Genomic DNA, 22,694 nt, shown 5'->3' with positions numbered 1-22,694 from the left:
TTCTAATATCGGGCTTATCATCAGGACTTTAGGAAAGCTTTGAGAATGGTTCTCAGCTTCACAGTGAGTGATTAAGTCCCACAGTGATTAAGTCCGTGTCCATGCTTGGAATCAGGTAAGAGGAAAGAATGTCCTCTCTGTGGTGATCCCGTGCTATCTCAGACCTCTCTGAGCAAGTAACATTTGAGACAAAGCCTGTGAAGAATGAGAAGGAGGCATTTCAGACATAGGTGAGGTCCCCAAGGTAGAGAGAGCCTGACATGTTCCAGGAATACCGGAAGACCAGCATGGCTGGAGCTCTCAAGGAAGGGGCGGAAGGTCAGTGCGTGAAAAGGTTGGCAGGGACCAGGGCTTTGTGGGCCACATCAGCTGTCCTGTAATTTATTCTCAGCGCAGTGGGAAGCTTTGGGAGGACTCCAAACATAAGAGTCACATAATATAATTTTATTTTTAAAAGAACACCCTGACTAGGATGTGGAGAAGGGATAGGAGAGGGGCAAGAGTGGATAAAGTGAAACCAGTCTGGGCAGCGACTGATGATTCTGGACTAAAACACTGACAATGGGGACACTGAGACATGGACACATTTGAAATATGTATATTCTGGAGACAGAACTGATGGGAGTCATTCATAGACTGAATGTAGGAGGATGAGTGAGAATAGAGTGTAAAGGAAAACTCCCCACATTCTGAAATAAAAGGAGGTGTCATTGACTAAGATGCAGGAGCAAGTGGACGCAATACAGAGTGGGGCAATGTAAGTGTGAGGGGAAGTGTTGAATGCAAGGTGCCTCTGAGACAGTGAAGCAGTGGTGTCACATAGGCTGTGTCTATATGCACCTGGAACCCTGAAGATAGGGCTTGGATGGAGATATACAGGTGGGAGTTGTAGGCACAAAGCAATTTTTTTTAAAGCCCTGGTTAAAGGAGACCATACCTGGAGAAGCAGGCTAAGATTCCTCCCCCAGACAGAGGGGTGGGTCAGGGAGGTAGAGGGGAAGCCTTGTGACTATGTTTCAATGGAGTTTAACACAGGGGTTTTCCAGGAAGGAACGGGTGATCTTTGAGTTGAAAGCTTCTGAGAGGTTAAGATGAGAATGGAAAAAGCATTCAATAGCTTTGGAATATGAAGATAATAATGATCTTAATAAGAACATTTTTTGGGGAAGGTGAGGATGAGGAAGTGAAGTCAGCCTCTCTAAATTTTTGGGGGGAGAAAGTTGGATTTGTTGGGGAACAGAAGTAGGGTAGCAACTGAAACAAATAAAATCAAGAGAATATTTCAAATATAGGAGATTGTAGAAAATATTTACAGGCTGAGGAAAGTGGTCCACTAAAGGCAGAGACTGATGATGTGGGAGAGAAAATGACTGATTTAATGTACTCAGTCCTAAAGAAGGTAAAAGGGGATGAAGTTGAGAGGACATGTGGAGAGAAACGGCCGCATGATGTGAGGGAAGAAGGAACTGAAGGTGCAGATGGAGGTATGTTTGTAAGTTTGGGAAGAGAAAGAGGAAGTTCCTGTCTCATGGCTTTTACCTTCTTGCTTCTAAGAAGCAAGGTTGCCAGCTCAGAATGAAGACTGGAAAAAGGGTTTGATCCAAGTGGAGATAAAAGAGTTGGTCCTTGAGAGTAGGAGAGTGAGCTGTCTGTAGAAATAGTAGGATAGTCATGGAGGGCTGCAAGCACATGTGAAGGGATGATCATGAGTCTAGAATGACACCAGTGTGATCAGTTGTGTGGCTCAACCAATAGGTGAAAGTCTGGGAAGTCAGGGGAGTGGGTTCATCCATGGCTCTGCTATTGTCTGGTGGATGTTATGGGAGAGAATATGTACAACGGTGTTGAAGGTACATAAAAGTGCAGTTGGTACAAGGGCTGGACCATGGAATCTAGGCAAGAAAGGATGGAAGTAAAGACAGGAGGAAATTTTTTTCTTAGTGATAAAGAACTAGGACCAAAAGACCCTGCAATGAACACAAAGAATTGCAAATGTGGAGATCAGAGCAAAAGAGCTAGAAGGGTAGGAGATGGTGTTCAGAGAGAGTGGGATATCTTACTTTCTGATTGTGGAAGTGGTTCAGTTTCTGAGTAACTACCTCCAGTGGTCATCTAAGAAGTCGATGGCTGAGGTCAAATGGAGGGATTTTTCCTGGATATAAATAAGGAAGGTATTGATTGGATTATCCACAGGTATACTGAAGTAATCACGAATGGAGATAAGAGGTATAGTAGGGATATTTATGTGACCTAGGCAGAGCCAATCAAAGTCATGTGAGAAACAGAGTTCAGCTCTTTTCTCTGTGATCTATGGTTGGGTAGATTGTATATGCTGGGAGGTGCCAGTGGCTTTCTTCATCATTGCATGGGTAGAGGCTGCTTAAATATTAATCCAACACTAGAGGAAAACAGAGCTGAGAAAGGGGAAAGAGACAGAGTCCTGTGCATAACCTCTGAACCCCTGAATCTACCCTTTCTGAAGTCTGACTGCCCCTGTGTGTCAAGCTAGCCTTGACATGCAGAGAGATTTTTTTTTTTTGGTCACCTGCAAAGACGAAGCATAAACTAATAGGGGTGGATCTGTTTCACAAAAAGGAAGTATGTGGAAATGTAACAGATTTGTTGTTTACCTACCCAATATTCATTCTTCTATTTTTATTTGCTAGCAGGACTGTTATCCATGGCTACACTGTAGGCCTCACAGAAAGGTCTAAGTCAATCACTGCTATTGCAATACCCTTGCCAGTGATGCCAGCAAAATATGAAGGAAAATCTGCAGGGGGGAGTGTACAGGCATACCTCGTTTTATTGTGTCTTCACAAATTGTTCAATGTGTGGCAACCCTACACTGTACAAGTCTACAGGTGCTATTGTTCCAACAGCATTTGCTCACTTTTTGTCTCTGTGTCACGTTTTGGTAATTCTTGAAATATTTCAAACTTTTTCATTATTATTATGTTTGCCATGGTGGTGCATGATCAGTGATCTTGGACATTACTACTATGAATTGATGAAGGCTCAGAGGATGGTTGGCATTATTTAGTAACGAAGTATTTTTCAATTAAGATTTGTACACGGTTTTTAAAGGCATTATGCTATTGCACACTTAATAGACTATAGTACAGTGTAAACATAACTTTTATATGCTCTGGGAAACCAAAAACTTCATGTGACTCGCTTTATTGGGCTATTCGCTTTAGAGTGGTGGTCTGGAACTGAACCCACAATATCTCCAAGGTGTGCCTGTAGTGGACTGAGTAGTGTGATGGTTAATTTTGTGTGTCAACTTGACTGGGCTGTGAAGTGCTCAGCTATTTCACTCAACATTATTCTGGGTATGTCTTTGAGGGTGTTTCTAGATGAGATTAACATTTGAGTGGGTAGATTTAGTGAAGTGGATTGCCCTACTCAATGTGGGTGATTCTCATGCAATCTGCTGGAGGCCTAAATAAGGAAAGAAAATCTTCTCTCTCTGCCTGATGGTCTTCAAGCTGGGACACAAAACTTACTCCATCGGCTTTCTTGGTTTTCAGGCCTTTGGACTACAGATCTGGAGACTTAGTCTCTATAAATGTGTCAGCCAATTCCTTATAATAAATCTCTTTATATATCCTGTTGGTTCTGTTTCTCTGTGGGAACTCTGACTTATACAAGTAATGTCCCTCAAAATATCACATTTACCCAGAAACTGAGAATGTCACCTTATTTGGAAATAGAGTCTTTGCAGATGTAATGAGTTAAGGACCAAGGTGAGGTCATACCAGAGTGGGTGAGCCCAAAATCCAATGACTGGTATCCTTATAAGAAGAGGAGAGGGATCTGTTGAGAGGAACCAAGATGGCAGAGTAGAAGGACGTGCTCTCACTCCCTCTTGCGAGAATACCAGAATCACAACTAGCTGCTAGACAATCATTGACAGGAAGACACTGGAACTCACCAAAAAAGATACCCCACATCCAAAGACAAAGGAGAAGCCACAATGAGATGGTAGGAGGGGCACAATCACAGTAAAATCAAATCCCATAACTGCTGGGTGGGTGACTCACAGACTGGAGAACACTTATACCACAGAAGTCCACCCACTGGAAAGAAGGTTCTGAGCCCCATGTCAGGGTTCCCAACCTGGGGGTCCGGGAACGGGAGGAGGAATTCCTAGAGAATCAGACTTCAAAGGCTGGTGGGAATTGATTGCAGGACTTTGACAGGACTGGGGGAAACAGAGACTCCACTCTTGGAGGGCACACACAAAGTAGTGTGCGCATCAGGACCCAGGGGAAGGAGCAGTGACCCCAGGGGAGACTGAACCAGATCTACCTGCTAGTGCTGGAGGGTCTCCTGCAAAGGTGGGGGGTGGCTGTGGCTCACCATGGGGACAAGGACACTGGCAGCAGAAGTTCTGGGAAGTACTCCTTGGTGTGAGCCCTCCCAGAGCCTGTCATTAGCCCCACCAAAGAGCCCAGGTAGGCTCCAGTGTTGGGTTGCCTCAGGCCAAACAACCAACAGGGAGGGAATCTAGCCCCACCTATCAACATTCAAGTGCATTAAAGTTTTCCTGAGCTCTGCCCACCAGAACAATAGTCAGCTCTACCACCAACAGTCCCTCCCATCAAGCCTCTTAGATAGCCACATCCACCAGAGGGCAGGCAGCAGAAACAAGAAGAACTACAATCCTGCAGCCTGTGGAACAAAAACCACATTCACAGAAAGATAGACAAGATGAAAAGGCAGAGGGCTATGTATCAGATGAAGGAACAAGATAAAACCCCAGAAAAACAACTAAATGAAGTGGATACAGGCAACCTTCCAGAAAAAGAATTCAGAATAATGATAGTGAAGATGATCCAGGACCTCGGAAAAACAATGGAGGCAAAGATTGAGAAGATGCAAGAAATGTTTAACAAAGACCTAGAAGAATTAAAGAACAAAGAAACAGAGATGAACAATACAATAACTGAAATGAAAACTACACTAGAAGGAATCAATAGCAGAATAACTGAGGCAGAAGAACAGATAAGTGACCTGGAAGACAGAATGGTGGAATTCACTGCTGTGGAACAGAATAAAGAAAAAAGAATGAAAAGAAATGAAGACAGCCTAAGAGACCTCTGGGACAACATTAAATGCAACAACATTCACATTATAGGGATTGCAGAAGGAGACGAGAGAGAGAAAGGACCAGAGAAAATATTTGAGAGATTATAGTCGAAAACTTCACTAAGATGGGAAAAGAAATAGCCACCCAAGTCCAGGAAGCACAGAGAGTCCCAGGCAGAATAAACCCAAGGAGAAACACGCTGAGACACATAGTAATCAAACTGACAAAAATTAAAGACAAAGAAAAATTATTGAAAGCAGTAAGGGAAACTTGACAAATAACATACAAGGGAACTCCCAGAAGGTTAACAGCTGATTTCCCGGCAGAAACTCTACAAGCCAGAAGGGAGTGGCAGGATATATTTAAAGTGATGAAAGGGAAGAACCTACAACCAAGATTACTCTACCCGGCAAGGATCTCTTTCAGATTTGAGAGAGAAATCAAAAGCTTTACCGACAAGCAAAAGCTGAGAGAATTCAGCACCACCAAACCAGCTCTACAACAAATGCTAAAGGAAGTTCTCTAGGCAGGAAAAACAAGAGAAGAAAAGGATCTACAAAAACAAACCCATAACAATTAAGAAAATGATAATAGGAACATACATATCAATAATTACCTTAAACATGAATGGATTAAATGCTCCAACCAAGAAACAGGCCTGTTGAATGGACACAAAAAGAACACCCATATATATGCTGTCTACAAGAGACCCACTTCAGACCTAGGGACACATACAGACTGAAAGTGAGGGGATGGAAAAAGATATTCTATGCAAGTGGAAATCAAAAAAAGCTGGAGTAGCAATACTCATATCAGATAAAATCTACTTTAAAATAAAGAATGTTACAAGAGACAAGGAAGGACACTACATAATGATCAAGGGATCAATCCGAGAAGAAGATATAATAATTATATATGCACCCAACATAGGAGCACCTCAATACATAAGGCAACTGCTAACAGCCATAAAAGAGGAAATCGACAGTAACACAATAATAGTGGGGGACTTTTACACCTCACTTAAACCAATGGACAGATCACCCAAACAGAAAAGTAATAAGGAAACAGAAGTTTAAATGACACAATAGACCAGATAGATTTAATTGATATTTATAGGACATTCCATCGAAAACAGCAGATTACACTTTCTTCTCAAGTGCACATGAAACATTCTCCAGGATAGATCACATCTTGGGTCACAAATCAAGCCTCAGTAAATTTAAGAAAATTGAAATCATATCAAGCATCTTCTCTGACCACAATGTGATGAGATTAGAAATGAATTACAGTGAAAAAAACATAAAAAAGGCAAACAAATGGAGGCTAAACAATACATTACTAAATAACCAAGAGATTACTGAAGAAATCAAAGAGGAAATCAAAAAATACCTAGAGACAAATGACAATGAAAACACGACAATCCAAAACCTATAGGATGCAGCAAAAGCAGTTCTAAGAGGGAAGTTTATAGCAATACAAGTCTCCCTTAAGAAACAAGAAAAATCTCAAGTAAACAATCTCACCTTACACCTAAAGGAACTAGAGAAAGAACAAACAAAACCCAAAGTTAGCAGAAGGAAAGAAATCATAAAGATCAGAGCAGAAATAAATGAAATAGAAACAAAGAAAACAATAGCAGAGATCAATAGAACTAAAAGCTGGTTCTTTGAGAAGATAAACAAAATTGATAAACCATTAGCCAGACTGATCAAGAAAAAGAGGGAGAGGACTCAAATCAATACAATAGAAATGAAAAAGGAGAAGTTACAACAGACACCACAGAAATACAAAGCATCCTAAGAGACTACTACAAGCAACTCTATGCTAATAAAATGGACAACCTGGAAGAAATGGACAAATTCTTAGAAAGGTATAATCTTCCAAGACTGAACCAGGAAGAAACAGAAAATATGAACAGACCAATCACAAGTAATGAAATTGAAACTGTGATTAAAAATCTTCCAACACACAAAAGTCCAAGACCAGATGGCTTCACAGGTGAATTCTATCAAACATTTAGAGAAGAGCTAACACCCATCCTTCTCCAACTCTTCCAAAAAATTTCAGAGGAAGGAACACTCCCAAACTCATATTATGGGGCCACCATCACCCTGATACCCCAACCAGACAAAGATGCTACAAAAAAAAGAAAATTACACACCAATATCACTGATGAGTATAGATGCAAAAATCCTCAACAAAATACTAGCAAACAGAATCCAACAACACATTAAAAGAATCATACACCATCACCAAGTGGGATTTATCCCAGGAATGCAAGGATTCTTCAATATAAACAAATCAATCAATGTGATACACCACATTAACAAACTGAAGAATAGAAACCATATGATCATCTTAGTAGATGCAGAAAAAGCTTGTCATAAAATTCAACACACATTTATGATAAAAACTCTCCAGAAAGTGGGCATAGAGGGAACCTACCTCAACATAATAAAGTCCATGTATGTCAAACCCACAGCAAACATCCTCAATGGTGAAAAACTGAAAGCATTTCCTCTAAGATCAGGAACGAGACAAGGATGTCACTCTCACCACTATTATTCAACGTAGTTTTGGAAGTCCTAGCCACGGCAATCAGAGAAGAAAAAGAAATAAAAGGAGTAGAAACTGGAAAAGAAGAAATAAAACTGTCACTGTTTTCAGGTGACATGATACTGTACATAGAGAATCCTAAAGCTGCCACCAGAAAACTACTAGAGCTAATCAATGAATTTGGTAAAATTGCAGGATACAAAATTAATGCACAGAAATCTCTTGCATTCCTATACACTAATGATGAAAAATCTGAAAGAGAAAATATGGAGACACTCCCATTTACCATTGCAACAAAAAGAATAAAATAGCTAGGAATAAATCTACCTAGAGAAACAAAAGACCTGTATGCAAAAAACTATAAGACACTGATGAAAGAAATTAAAGATGATACCAACAGATGGAGACATATACCATGTTCTTGGATTGGAAGAATCAATATTGTGAAAATGACTATACTACTCAAAGTAATCTACAGATTCAATGCAATCTACAGATTCAATTCAATCCCTATCAAATTACCAATGGCATTTTTTACAGAACTAGAACAAATCATCTCAAAATTTGTATGGAGACACAAAAGACCCCAAATAGCCAAAGCAGTCTTGAGGGAAAAAAACGGAGCTGGAGGAATCAGACTCCCTGAGTTAGCTACAGTAATCAAGACAATACGGTACTGGCACAAAAACAGAAACACAGATCAATGGAACAAGATAGAAAGCCCAGAGATAAACCCACGCTCCTATAGTCAACTAATATACGACAAAGGAGGCAAAGATATACAATGGAGAAAAGACAGTCTCTTCAATAAGTGGTGCTGGGAAAACTGGACAGCTACATGTAAAAGAATGAAATTAGAACACTCCGTAACACCATACACAAAAATAAACTCAAAATGGATTCGAGACCTAAATGTAAGACTGGACAATATAAAACTCTTAGAGCAAAACATAGGAAGAACACTGTTTGACATAAATCACAGCAAGATCTTTTTTGATCCACCTCCTAGAGTAATGGAAATAAAAACAAAATAAACAAATGGGACCTAATGAAACTTCAAAGCTTTTGCACACCAAAGTAAACCATAAACAAGATGAAAAGACCACCCTGAGAATGGGAGAAAATATTTGCAAACGAATCAATGGACAAAGGATTAATCTCCAAAATATATAAACAGCTCATGCAGCTCAATATTAAAGAAACAAACAACCCAATCCAAAATGGGCAGAAGACCTAAATAGACATTTCTCCAAAGAAGACATACAGATGGCCAAGAAGCACAGGAAAAGCTTCTCAACACCACTAATTACACCACTAAGAGAAATGCAAATCAAAACTACAATGAGGTATCACCTCACACCAGTTAGAATGGGCATCCTCAGAAAATCTACAAACAACAAATGCTGGAGAGGGTGTGGAGAAAAGGGAACCCTCTTGCACTGTTGGTGGGAATGTAAATTGATACAGCCATTATGGAGAACAGTATGGAGGTTCCTTAAAAAACTAAAAATAGTACCATATGATCCAGCAATCCCACTACTGGGCATATACCCAGAGAAAACCATAATTCAAAAAGAATGCTCCCCAATGTTCATTGCAGCACTATTTACAATAGCCAGGTCATGGAAACAACCTAAATGCCCATCAACAGACGAATGGATAAAGAAGATGTGGTACATATATACAATGGAATATTACTCAGCCATAAAAAGAAACGAAATTGAGTCATTTGTTGAGATGCGGATGGATCTAGAGACTGTCATGCAGAGTGAAGTCAGAAAAAGGAAAACAAATATCGTATATTAACACATATATGTGGAACCTAGAAAAAGGGTACAGATGAACCGGTTTGCAGGGCATAAGTTGAGACACAGATGTAGAGAACAAATGTATGGACACCAAGAGGGGAAACTGCGGTGGGGTGGGGATGGTGGTGTGCTGAATTGGGCGATTGGGATTGACATGTATACACTGATGTGTATAAAATTGATGACTAATAAGAAACTGCAGTATAAACAAAGAAACAAACAAACAGAAAAAGCAGCTAATACTAAACTTTCTTTGGGTTATTTGTATGGAAATATGTTAATATAAATGTTTCAGACATTACATGAAATTTCTAAAAATCTTATATGTTCTGGTATAATGTTATGTCATAATTCTAGTTATTACTTTAAAACGTATATCTCAGAAATAACTAAATTTCCTTGTCAATTGCATTATTATGAACTTTCATCAAATCTTTAACCGTGGTCATTTTTAAGTCTTTTGTCTATTACAGACAGTTCTGGCTGTACTCTGATGCTTTTGCAAAAATGTTCCTATGAAAAGGTTTCATATTCAAGGAATTCATGGAAAAGACTCTGACAAGTACAGGTTTCTGGTAACTGACTATACTGCTGAACTGAATGAATAAGCATTTTCAGAACTCTAATGGAAAACTGATGAATTCATAAAAGTGCTAACAAAAGATCAAGATAAAAAAATTAATTACATGGGACTGAGTGAACTGATGAGGATGATTATAATTTTTGTGACTTTCTGCTTGAATAATAATAAAAAAATCCCACAAGGACTCAGAGGCAAAAAATATACAAATCAATTCACTGCAAAGTAAAGGAGCTGTTACAGTGGAGGATTACTGGACTGAATGTCAATATTATGACACAGTATGAGTGTGTTTCATGTTTGGTAATTGCAATCGTTGTTGCTTTTGTTGTGGTCATCCATTTACAATGCTTGGTGTCAGTTTATTTATCTCTTGTAAAAATAAAATACAGTGTGTGTGTGTGAGTTGTGGAAAAAAAAAATCATCTGTCAAGTTCACTAAACCAGGTGTAATGTTCCTTAACCTGTTCTTACTTGATCAGCATGTCTATGTTAATCTCCCCGCTGGCATTCTGTGATGTACCATTGTTTTCATTCATGACACTTTTCTCATGGCACTATCATGATCTGAAATGTTATACACACATAAATATATTTTGGTATTCATTAGTTTAATATCTGTCATCTGACACACTGTAAGCTCCGCAGAGAAGTTAGTCATCTGTGCACCAATTTCATCCCAGCTCCAGTAGTTATTCAGTAAATAGTTTTTGAAGGAACAAAGGATAAATAATTGCGAACCTTTCTGAATTTGGAAATTGATGGATATTCTTAAATTTCAGCTGGGCACAATTAGTAAAGAAGGCAGAGTACCATGTCATGCAACACAGATATTTTCTAAGTCTATTACTGCCTGTGTTAGGCAGGGTCATTTTAGGTCCAAATGATAAAACACAACTGGACACGCAGTTTCACAGAGCACAGAAGGAGGCTGATGTAGGTATTCTGAACAGAGGAGCACAGTGGGCTGAGAGGAGCAGATCTTTGGAATCTCGTCTACTTCGAATTCAGGGTGCACTCCTTGCTGACTGCATGGCCTTGAGCAACTTTCTTAACCTTCCGAGCCTCAATTTCATCATCTAAAAGTGAGGATGATACTATTACCTAGCTAGTGGAATGGTGGTGAATATTAAATAGATAACATACGGAAAGCGCCTAATGGGGAGCCTGGTACACAGTACAGTGGCTCTTAATATTTCTCAATCTTGGCACTATTGACATTCGGGGGCAGATCAATTCTTTCCTTTAAGAGACTGTTCTGAGCATTGTAGCACATTTGGCTGCATCCTGGCTTCCACTCACTAGATGCTAATAGCCCTCCACACTGTCAGGCCCCTGGCTGAGAACTATTGCTTTAGAGTCAGGTGGGCAGGTCTCTGTACACCTCTTCAGAGACAGAGGTAGATGATTTTCTGTCCTGTCTACATATAGGGCACAGTCCACACAAATGGCTTTGTTATGACTAGTGACATTTTTCCTATTTAAGTAAAAAATCATCCTTCTTTCTAAGCACTGAAGTGTGTATCTTGTCTGGTGTACTTCAGATTTCCCTCTCCGTGGGCACAGGAAGGTGAAGGAATAGCAGGACGTGAGGGTGGGGTCTGACGGCAGAATCACTTTCCAACGCTAGCATTTCCTTGATGTCTGATTTTTCCCCTTAAAAATTCATGCTAATTTTGCTTTCAACTCAACTGTTTAGTAATTGCTGTCTTCATAAAAATGGAATGTTCCCTCTCCTATTTACTTGAGTAAAATACTCAAGGGGCAGTATTTTACCCTGGGGTTTAAGTCCCCAGGCATACAAGCAAGCAGCCCAGTTAGAACAGAATGGTGTTATGTGGATGACCTTTGAGTTGTTGTTGGTGTTTTCTTCAAAATGTATCAGGTCTTTTTTATTTTATGGGTTAATTTCACCAACCGCTAAAAGTCCACTTTCCCTTTGCTTCTGCGCTGCTTTTTAAAACAATGGACTTTCAACAGGGGGAGAAATGAATCCTTAAAAATTCAACTTGGACTTTCAGTTATAAGATGAATAAGTCCTGGAGATCTAATATACATTTAATAATAGTCTATTGTATACTTGAAATTTGCCAACAGAGTAGATCTTTTTAAAAAAATTTATTGATGTATAGTTGATTTACAATGTTGTGTTGGTTTTTGCTGTACAGCAAAGTGATTCAGTTATACATATATATATTCTTTTTCATATTCTTTTCCATTATGGTTTATCAAAGAATATTGAATATAGTTTCCTGTGCTATACAGTAGGATCTTGTTGTTTATCCATTCTATATATAACAGTTTGCATCTACTAACCCTAAACTCCCAGTCCATCCCTCTCTCAACCCCCCTCCCCCTTGGCAACCATAAGTCTGTTCTCTATGTCTGTGAGTCTGTTTCCAACAGAGTAGATCTTAAGTGTTTGCACCAAACACACAAAAAAACAGTAACTCTGTGAGGTGACGGATGTATTAACTAACTAGATTGTGGTAAGCATTTCCCAATGCATATGTATATTAAACCATCATATTGTACATCTTTAAAAAATCATATTGTATATTAAATATATACAATTTTTATTTGTCAATCATATCTCAGGAAAGCTGGCGAAAAAATAAAAAGTATAAGAAAAAAATTCAATTTGGAAAAGGTAATATTATCAAAGAATGGAATAAATGCTGAAATAATTTCCTCCCAAAACTGATCAAACAGAATCACAAGCATTCAGAAAAAGCTGTTTGAGAGTGTGAGCCCTAGTAGACATTTCATTCTGTATCCTGTAAAAACAATACAAAAGATGTTGGGATCCAGTCTCTTTGCTTCTATGGTCACTCTCTGAACCCCTATCAGACCACAGAAAGGAACGTTACATTAAATGCAAATTCTCACTTTCATGATTTAATGAGCTACTTCTGAGAAAGCTACTGTTCCACCAGCCCATCAGAAATGTCTGGGACGGCTAGTGCAGAATTAAGGTGTGGGTCACCCAGCTGAAACTAATGTCAATGGTTCACTTATTCATTCATGTTCTTCAGATTCTCGGATACACCTCCACTGGTTACCAGGCAACCGCAGCTCACTGCAGTAAGTACACATTAAGCATGGACTCTATGTGTGAGTATGAAAGGGATCTGAGTATTTTAATGAGAAGGCACTCATGAGCTGAACTAGACGATTATCTTTGTTATTATGTAAGACAAAATACGAGGAGGGCCTTTACTATCTTTTAGAAAGTGGATTAATACTATTTTCCTGAAAAGCCTTCGTGCTTACAAGGGGACAGCCTTACACACCACAGCCTCAGACCTGGATGATATGGAAAATCTCAGAGTCCTTTTTATCGGCTGGAGGAATTCCAGTTAAGAACTGAGTTTAGGACAGGGGTTTACAAACCCTGCTTCTCAGACCCTTTCACTCCCTGTACTGTAGGAAGGGAGACTCCAGGAGGAACTAGGAAGGTTTTTATATTAGGGTTATCTTATCATTGTGTCTAATGTCTGCAAAAGTTTCTTGCCAAGAGAGAATTCAAAGTATTGTGGCAATGTGGCAGGGTTTGAGGTGGTGGCATGCTTTGTATTACTCAAGGTGGCATTGTCGGCCGTGTAGGAGGTATATGAATTGAGGTGGGGGGGCGCTAAATCAGGGGTCCTATTGAACTGAGGTCATGAGAGGCTCATTTGCTATCGCTGAATGGTAAGAACGTAGTCTTGTCTGCAAATACCATATGATATCACTTATATGTGGAATCTAAAATATGGCACAAATGAACCTATCTATGAAACAGAGACAGACTCACAGACCTAGAGAATAGACTTGTGGTTGTCAAGGGAGAGGGATGGACTGGGAGTTTGGGGTTAGTAGATGCAAACTATTGCATTTAGAATGGATAAACAACAAGATCCTACTGTATAGCACACGGAACTATGTTCAATATCCTGGGATAAAACATAATGGAAAAGAACATAAGAAAGAATGGATCTATGTGTATAACTGAGTCACTTTGCAGTACAGCAGAGAGTAACACATTGTAAATCAACTACACTACTTCTATCAAAAAAAAAAAAAGGAACGTAGTCTTATCTGGATAGTGGTCGGCTTTTTTCTCCCCCTATGTGCCTTTTATGGCTGCTCCTACTCTGGGAAGAAATTCAACTTCAGATAGGAAACCATGTGGTTCTAGGAGTTGTTCATATATATTAGGAAGGAATGGTATAATGATAAAAACATGTTTTTAGAAAAAGACAGCCACCTTACTTATCTACGCACCTAGAATTGGAAGAAAGATTATGGTAAGTGTTTATCTGAGTCTGAAAGCATATTAGATACATAAACGGTAAAATTTCCAGCTCATGGTTACAGAATTGTTAGGAATTGACAGAATAGAGAACTGCCTTATTCAACTGCTTTGATGATTTGGAACTATCAGATTCACAGTTTAAGATTTTGCTAAAATAAACACTGTACAGATTTAAAAGTCAGATTTTGAAAGTTACCAAAAAAATCGATTGATTAAAATGCAAGCTAAAACAATAAAGTCACTCATAAGAATATACTAGCATGAAAGCACATTGTTATTAACTTTTGTAAACATCATAATCCTTAGTGTTTTGACAGGAAAACATTGCTCCATCCATTTTTGTGATGATCACAATTTTTCAAATCATACTTATGTAAAGGTAAATAGCATTCTGCAAACTTCTGGGAAAATCAACCAACAGAAGATAACCCAGTAGGCAGGGACATAATCTGGAAATGCGAATAGAATTCTTATTTTTTCTAAGATATTACATATTTATATTACTCAAAGATCAGCACAGCACATATGCTCCTATTTTTAAAACTTATTTTTCACTTCTGGAATGTTAAGTTATCCATATAACAGCAGTAAGCCAAAGACACAAACAAGTATCTTTTTGTTTTTATATATAATGTACTTATGGACTGCATTATTTTACAGTGAATATGTTACAATCACTTTGGTTGCCATTTTTTGGCATCACATTATGCCTGCCATCAGTTGGGCTGTTTTGAGATTCCCATTAAAGGGCAATTTAGGGCTTTTATGCTGCAGTTTCACACACATGCACACACGACAGTAAGCAAGATGTGGGCCAGGAAGACATTTCTGGTTTTGCTTAGCCAGATGTCCAGCACCTAGCAAAGCTCCTGATATTTACTTAATTCTCAGTAAGTCCTTGATGAATAGTAACCCTACTTCTATGTATTATAAATAAAACCCAAATCAAGCCTATTTCCTCAGTCTTCTCTCCTTACATGTGGAAACTTCTCTTGGGGGAAAATAAGATCAAGAATATAGGAATATTGGCTTGTTTGTTTCATGGAGGAGAGCAGCTAGGTGGTAAGAGACTCAGATAGGTCCTAGGTGTGGCTTTGCTGCTGATATTGGGGGTATTACTTAACTTTTCTGGGTCTCAACTTCCTCAACATAAAATTAAGGGGTTGCTGTGGTCTGAATGTCTGTGTCCCCCCAAAATTCATATGTTGAAATCCTAATGCCCAATGTGATAGTATTAGACGTGGGGAATTCAGGAGGTGATTAGGTCATGAGGGTGGGGCCCTCGTGAATGAGATTAGTGCTTTTATAGAAAAGGCCTAACAGAGCTCCTAAGCCCCTTTTGCATATAAGGACAGGAGACAAAGCACCTGCTATGAAGCAGGAAATAGGCCCTCACCAGAACTTGACCATGCTGGTGTCTTGATCTTGTACTTCTCAGACTGCAGAACTGTGAGAAATAAATTTCTGTCTTTAATAAACTACATAGTCTCTGGTATTATGTTATTGTAGCCTGAACGGACAAGACAGGGGTCTAGGTTAGACAATCTAAAATATCCCCTATGATGCTGAAATTCTACAGTGCTAAGACATAATCTGTGGCAAGTCTAACTAGAATATTACTCGGAAGAATTATACCTTATTTGTCCCAGGCTACCAGGTTCCTAGCGCAGGGTCAGGGAACATAAGAGATGTGTAATATATATTTAAAGAACAAATGAATAAATGAATGATCATTATAGGTATAAAAATGTGGCATAAGAATCATTAGGATTTTTCACAAAAAGAAGGAACCCTTCTCTGGATACTGATTTTTGCAATTAAAATGAAGTCAGAGGATTGCTTTTTTTTTTTTTTTGGTTGCAGTATAGTTGATTTACAATGTTGTGTTAGTTTCAGGTGTACAACAAAGTGATTCAGTTATATACATATATATGTGTAGATATATATTCTTTTTCAGATTCTTTTCCATTATAGGTTATTGTAAGATACTGAATATAGTTCCCTGTGCAATACTGTACGTCCTTGTTCTTTACCTATTTTATATATGGTAGTGTGTATATGTTAATCCCAAACTCCTGATTTATCCCTACCCACCTTTGCCCTTTGGTAACTATAAGTTTGTTTTCTATGTCTGTGAATCTATTTCTGTTTTGTAAATAAGTTCATTTGTATCATTTTTTAGATGCCACATATAAGTGATATCATATTTGTCTTTCCTTTTTTGAAACCTTGGAGTTTTATTTCATATCAGTTATTATTCTTATATTATACATGGTATTTGAATAATATGATTTAAAAAAATTCAGAACAAGTTTATGTACTCTCTTAAGAAGTGCTAATAGTGTCATTATGTCTAGAGAAATTTTTATTTCGCATCCACTACAAATCCTTTCATAATTAGTTATAAATATTCATTTCATAAATATTCTTAAGGAGGAAAAAGGAAGAGAATTCCTTGCCTTTAAAAGTCCCCAGTTCTAGTGGTGATTCGACATAACATTTAGCCCTCAAATTCTATCAGTCTACAGCTTTAGATATCATTTTCAGGCTTATGCTCACATTAATACATGAGGTTTTTGCACAAATAGGTGTCAGAACCACAAGGTGCTATATCTTTTAAACTCTTGTTGAACAGAAATAGTGCTATTTTTAGCACCAACCTAAACATAAACTTATTTGCCATGAAAAAAAGATTTGTGGACTTATAAATAGCTTACCCTCAGGGAATATTTTAAATGGAAAACTCTAGCATGATGTTACAAACATATTCTTCTTATAGGATTAAACGGAAAGCTCTTTTAGAGTGGCAATTTGCTGCAGTAGAAAGATGTGACTTAACATTCTTGTCCTGCCACTTACCAGAAATATGAGATTAACAATTTACCTTAACTCTTGGAATCCCAGCTTTTGTCTAAATAAGAAGGGAAATAATAGGCAATTTGAAAGGTTGTTATGAAAATTAAATAAGATAACGTTTGTGGAGCATCTGTTTTGGTGCTTGGCACAGAATGGTACAGATCCTCCCTATAAGGTCCCCTTTCCCCTGATGGAGCACTCCCCTTTTGTTGTAATGGCTGGGCGAAGTATGAGAATCTTCATCACACTAAAAACACTCAAACTTTTCTCAAAATATGACGCTTCATGCTTCATTCAAAACCAAAAGGGACTACTCTGAGCTTGGTAAAGAAGATTCAAATACTAACCAAAAAACTTGGTACTTGTCCTTGACAAAGGGAAGATGGACAGATAACATGAGGAATTACATGAGACTGTGAGTGACTGAATGAGATGGGTTTTCTTTCTCTTGTCTACAATAGGAGCTGATCTCCTAGAAATGGCCCAAAGGGCTATGTGAATTCAGAGATAGGACTGATAACTGTTGAGCCAGAAGGAGTTCATCAGTGACTTCACTGAACCCATAGTAGCAATAGAGGTGGTGGATCTTGAAAGATGACTAAGATATTCCAAGTCTCTGAAGAGTGCATGTGTGCTTGTGGGTGAGGGGGGATTTGGAGGGGGGTATGGATGTGAGGAACATCTAGGCAGAAGAACCAGCATGAGCAAAAGTGAAGGCAAAAAGCACATGGCTCAGAGAAGGCAGATCATCCCCATGTTAGCCAAGGTCAACTGATGAGGAACAAAGGCAGGTGCTGAGACTCAAGGGGTCTGTTGTGCTTCTGTTATGACATGCTAAGGAATATAGGAGGCAGATTTTGCTCTGCAGTTGATGGGGCGGCCAACACTGGCTTCGTGATTGAAGTGGGTGAGGTTAACTAGATCAGCTGCTGTGCTGCTGGGTACCTATTACATACCAGGAACTGTACTTTGTTGTTTTATGGATATTATTTTCTAGTCTTCACAACAAATTGGATATATCTTTTCAGGTGGGGAATGTGAAGCTCAGAGAGCTTAAGTAACTTGCTGCTCAAGATTATACATTCTTCCATTAAGCAAATGGCATGAAAGAGCAATAGGGTTTTAAAATATTAACATCAGGACAAACCATTAAAGAATGGAAATGATGAGATCTGAATGTCAATTAGGAAGTTGATTTAGGCAGTCATGTTTTAAAAGGCAAGGAGCTTAGGAACACTGAAAAGAGGGAATTTGTGTTCAAAGTGAGGCTGTTAGAGGTTTGAGCAAGATTTCTTAATACAGGTTTATTCTAGAATGACATACATTTTAAGATAATAAACAGTGTTGCTTCTGTGTTTTAAAGTTACTTGATGACTATATTACACAAGAGACAGTGCAGCATAATAATTAAGTGCTCAGGCTCTAAGCCAGACTGCCTGGATTTGAATTTTCACCCCAATTAACTGAACCTCAGGCAGGTTATTTAACCTTCCTGGGCCCTAGTTTCCTCATCTTTAAAAAAGGAGATGATAATATTACCTATAGATTTGTTTAAACATGAAATGAAGAATATGTTCATACAAAACAGTGCTTGGTATAAAGTAGGAACTCAGTAAGCATTAACCAGCAATTGCTTTGTGCCTATGTCCTTATTCACCAATTGTTTGTTTAGAAATTATGTACAGTGTGCCAAGCACTGTGCTTGTTTCCAGGGATGCAAATATAATAGGGAAGAACTTTTGTATACCATTACACGTTAATCACTAAAAGGACGCTGTCTATAAGCTTAAATTATACATAATGGCCCATTTCTGGGAATCGTTCTTCCCAGGTAATGAGTGTTAAGCTAAGATACCTTTGTTTGGCTCACAGGAAACAGCCTGACTAGGCCCACCTGTGAATGACTGCAGGGAGGAAGAAATTAACACATCTGGCTGACCAGAACCAGGAAACGTTTGACTTTACTGCCTCCCCTTTTAGTATAAAAGAAGGCTGAATTCTAAGGCAAGATAGTTCTTTGGTACACGAGTCTACCATCTTCTTGGTCTGCCAGCTTTCCAAATAAAGTCATTATTCCTTGTCCCAATAACTTGTCTTTCAATTTATTGGCCTGTTGTGCAGTGAGCAGTAAGAGCTTGGACTTGGTAACACAAAGATGAGGATAACAGATGATTTCCCTTAACAGATGGATAGCACTTGATTTTTCCAACATCATATTCTGTGGTTCAGCAGAAGTACTACGACTATATCTTGGTTAAAGCACTTTCTACAACTCTTTGGGCACCAGTGGTTTAAAATATCTATTCATAATGTTGCTCATTAGTTTCAGGACTAATAATTCCACTTCTCCTACCCCCTCCTCCAATATGACATTAAGGTATGTTCAGCCTGAGTTATCTTTTATGATGGGTGTTCCCCTTGACCCACCAGGCAGTATTACAAAGTTAGTGAGATGATTTCAGTAGTCTCTGCCCACTTATGTGTACCAAACGCTCAGAAGCTGAGTGTTTGCATCACTGTCTCAGGAGTTTCTTCCTTGCTAATTCATTCGACTTATGTGTAATGTAGTATGCATTATTAATGGGTGTATTTCTCTTCCCAAGACTATTTTTTCTGAATATGACTTTATAAAGCCTCATTTCCATAAACTAGAGAGAAATGTGAATGGCTAGAATTTTCGGTGTTTTACCAAACTAAGGAAGATGTGAGGACACCAGTCGTATAGTGCATTTTAAACCATACCATTAAGCTACACATCCCTGTGTCTCCCAATTTTAGGTTATGAAGGGGTCCAAGAAATTCTGCTCATGACCTCATTTTCACATTGTCTAAAAGGATTCTCAGTTAGGTATTGCAGGTTTAACACTGATGTTGGTTGAACAGATGAAAATTTGTTGGTAGGAGGGACACCATGTCCTTGTGAGTGTACCCACAATACATTAAAATGGACATATGAGCAGTCATCATGACCTCTGAGAAAAGATTGAAAAGGAAAATGTCTACATAAATAAATGAAAAGGAAATGAAAATAGCGAGGCACTGGCGTTTAAAATAACCAAGTAAAGTGCCAAAATGATTAAGTACAAAGCCTCTTTACTATCCAGGAAGCCCTTTAGAGTGAGTGCGATTGTTGGGCAGCGGCGAATCGTTCACCTGTCAAAAAGGACAGACTTTGGCATCCTCATCACTTTGCTTTCCAATATACTCAGTTTTTATTAAGGCACGTGGGAAATGTTCGGACCATAAGGGATCTTCAAATAGCAAACAACCATTACTGAAAGACAGTGATCAGATCCATAATAAAATAAATCTGAAGCCTGAGATTTAAACGTGAATGTAGGAATGAGACTGATGCCCTGTGAAGTTCTTATACTGGTCGTACGGAAGCTTGTGAAATGCGAATATTAGAAAAGTAAAACTCATATTTGGCGCATATCTGAGAACTTAAAAAATCTTCCCATTAATTTGATACGCAAAAGGGGAATATTGACAAAGACTCTGTTAACACTAACAAGTTAATGCTGCAATATTGTATAGCTTAGAATATGGCTTTAAATATATTAGGTTAGTTTTTTTCAGTGTAAAAATATCCAGCTTTACATTTAACTTAAAATTTTCTTTCCTGAGAATCATTTATTTTCCTTGGGAGAAGCAAGTAATCCCTGTTCACTTTTCTTCCAATAATTTTGGGAGAAATTAATGAAGCACTGATGGGTCGGTTAGGATCTAACCAAGAAAAGAGAAAACAGTCTAAATATTTAAAACAGATGGAATTTAATACAGGAAAATTGTTATACAGATGATGGAAGAATTGAGAAGCTAAACTAAGGACAGCAAATCAACCTGGAGGTTAGTACCGGCAGGAAGCCACAGACACCACTACCCACAAGTCTCAAGGGACAGAGGGAAGAGGTGACATTACTGGAGTTCAGAGTTCAAGGTCACTGCGGGAAGCTAGAGGCAACAGGGGGTGGGTCCGGGGGCTGGAAAACCCAGCCTCTAGGGGTCAGCCCCCAAGGAATCAGCAGAATAGGAGCAGGGCAAGGAGTGGATGTGAAGTTAAAAACAGGCCCAGGGGCTTCCCTGGTGGCGCAGTGGTTGAGAATCTGCCTGCCAATGCAGGGAACACGGGTTCGAGCCCTGGTCTGGGAAGATCCCACATGCCACGGAGCAACTAGGCCCGTGAGCCACAACTGCTGAGCCTGCGTGTCTGGAGCCTGTGCTCCGCGACAGGAGAGGCCGCGATAGTGAGAGGCCCGTGCACCGCGATGAAGAGTGGCCCCCGCTTGCCGCAACTAGAGAGAGCCCTCGCACAGAAATGAAGACCCAACACAGCCAAAAATAAATGAATAAATAAATAAATATTAAAAAAAAAAAAAAACAGGCCCAGACCAGCACAGTGGAAAGCTGAGAGTTAAGTAAGTTAAGAAAATAAGTTTTCCATGTTCATTTTCTCCTCCGGAGCAACGTTACACTAGGCAAACTGATTTACTGATATTTTTAAAGGGCATTAAGTTTAGCTCCTGGGAATTACATTCAACAAATATCTTGTAAGTAAATGAAATCACCATTTTAGTTCCACATATGACCTCAATAAACCAAATTTACACCCCCTTAAGATGATGAGACAATAATCCACCTTCACTTTGAAGTTAATAAAAGGTAGAAAGGAGTCATCACTGTCGTTTTGGATTAGATTTAGACAGTGGTCAATGCTCTGTCAGTTGCATTGTTTTATTCAGAACTGAGAACAGAGGTACATTCTGATGTTCTGGAAATCACCATTCTTTAAAGTAGATAATAAAGCCACACTTTGAAAACAGGACTCAGGAGGAGGTGGAGAAAGCCACACAATTTCCTCGATAAGACCACCACTCAATTCCTCTATTCCTCTCTGATCTGCTGAGAAACGACAGTGGCATACTGCAGACTAATAGGCACCAATTTGTACGCTCATGTCTTTTGTAGCATGGAAGGGTAATTATGTATGGTGATGTAAAAAATATATATCCATCTATCTCATGATCAGGAAAACAAAGCTTAGTGTGTGAGCACATGTGCATGGTTAATTGTGCACAGCAGTTTGAAAACCACACCTAACCTAAACCATGCCCTGCCTTAAATTAAGCAATATGAGATCTCCCGGGGGGCAGCCTCTGAAATGTTAGCCTTATCTCACACCCAGACCTGTAATGATGAAACTGTCATTTCACCATTAAATGTTTCTCTCATTTATATCATTAAAACACGGTCTTAGCTCATTTTTGCTTATTACTTTGATATTAAATACTGTTATATATTTAAAAACTTGATGACCTGTAGAATAGAATGAAGTATTACCGCATCTGCTCAATAGAAATCAGCAAGAGATGTCAAGGTCATCTCTGTGTCTTACACCTCATCATTCAAGATGGTTTCTGATAATAAAAATCAATAAACAAAAGGCACAGAAACTAAGTCTTTCACTATGTGGCACCTCATTAAAAGTATAAAATGCTGGTT

General features: G+C 38.8%; 1 protein-coding gene across 3 annotated transcripts in view; it reads right to left on the bottom strand.

The window, feature by feature from the left end:
* DTNA (dystrobrevin alpha) overlaps positions 1 to 22,694 on the bottom strand; it is a 388,958-nt gene that overhangs the window by 184,472 nt on the left and 181,792 nt on the right. The gene's annotated exons all lie outside the window — the stretch shown is intronic.

Source organism: Aethalodelphis obliquidens, unplaced genomic scaffold (genome assembly GCF_003676395.1).
Source record: "Aethalodelphis obliquidens isolate GAN/ISIS:26980383/991018 unplaced genomic scaffold, ASM367639v1 scaffold32, whole genome shotgun sequence".
Lineage (NCBI taxonomy): Eukaryota > Metazoa > Chordata > Mammalia > Artiodactyla > Delphinidae > Aethalodelphis > Aethalodelphis obliquidens.
Note: the sequence above shows the minus strand (reverse complement) of the source record. Positions and strands in the feature narration are given on the sequence as shown.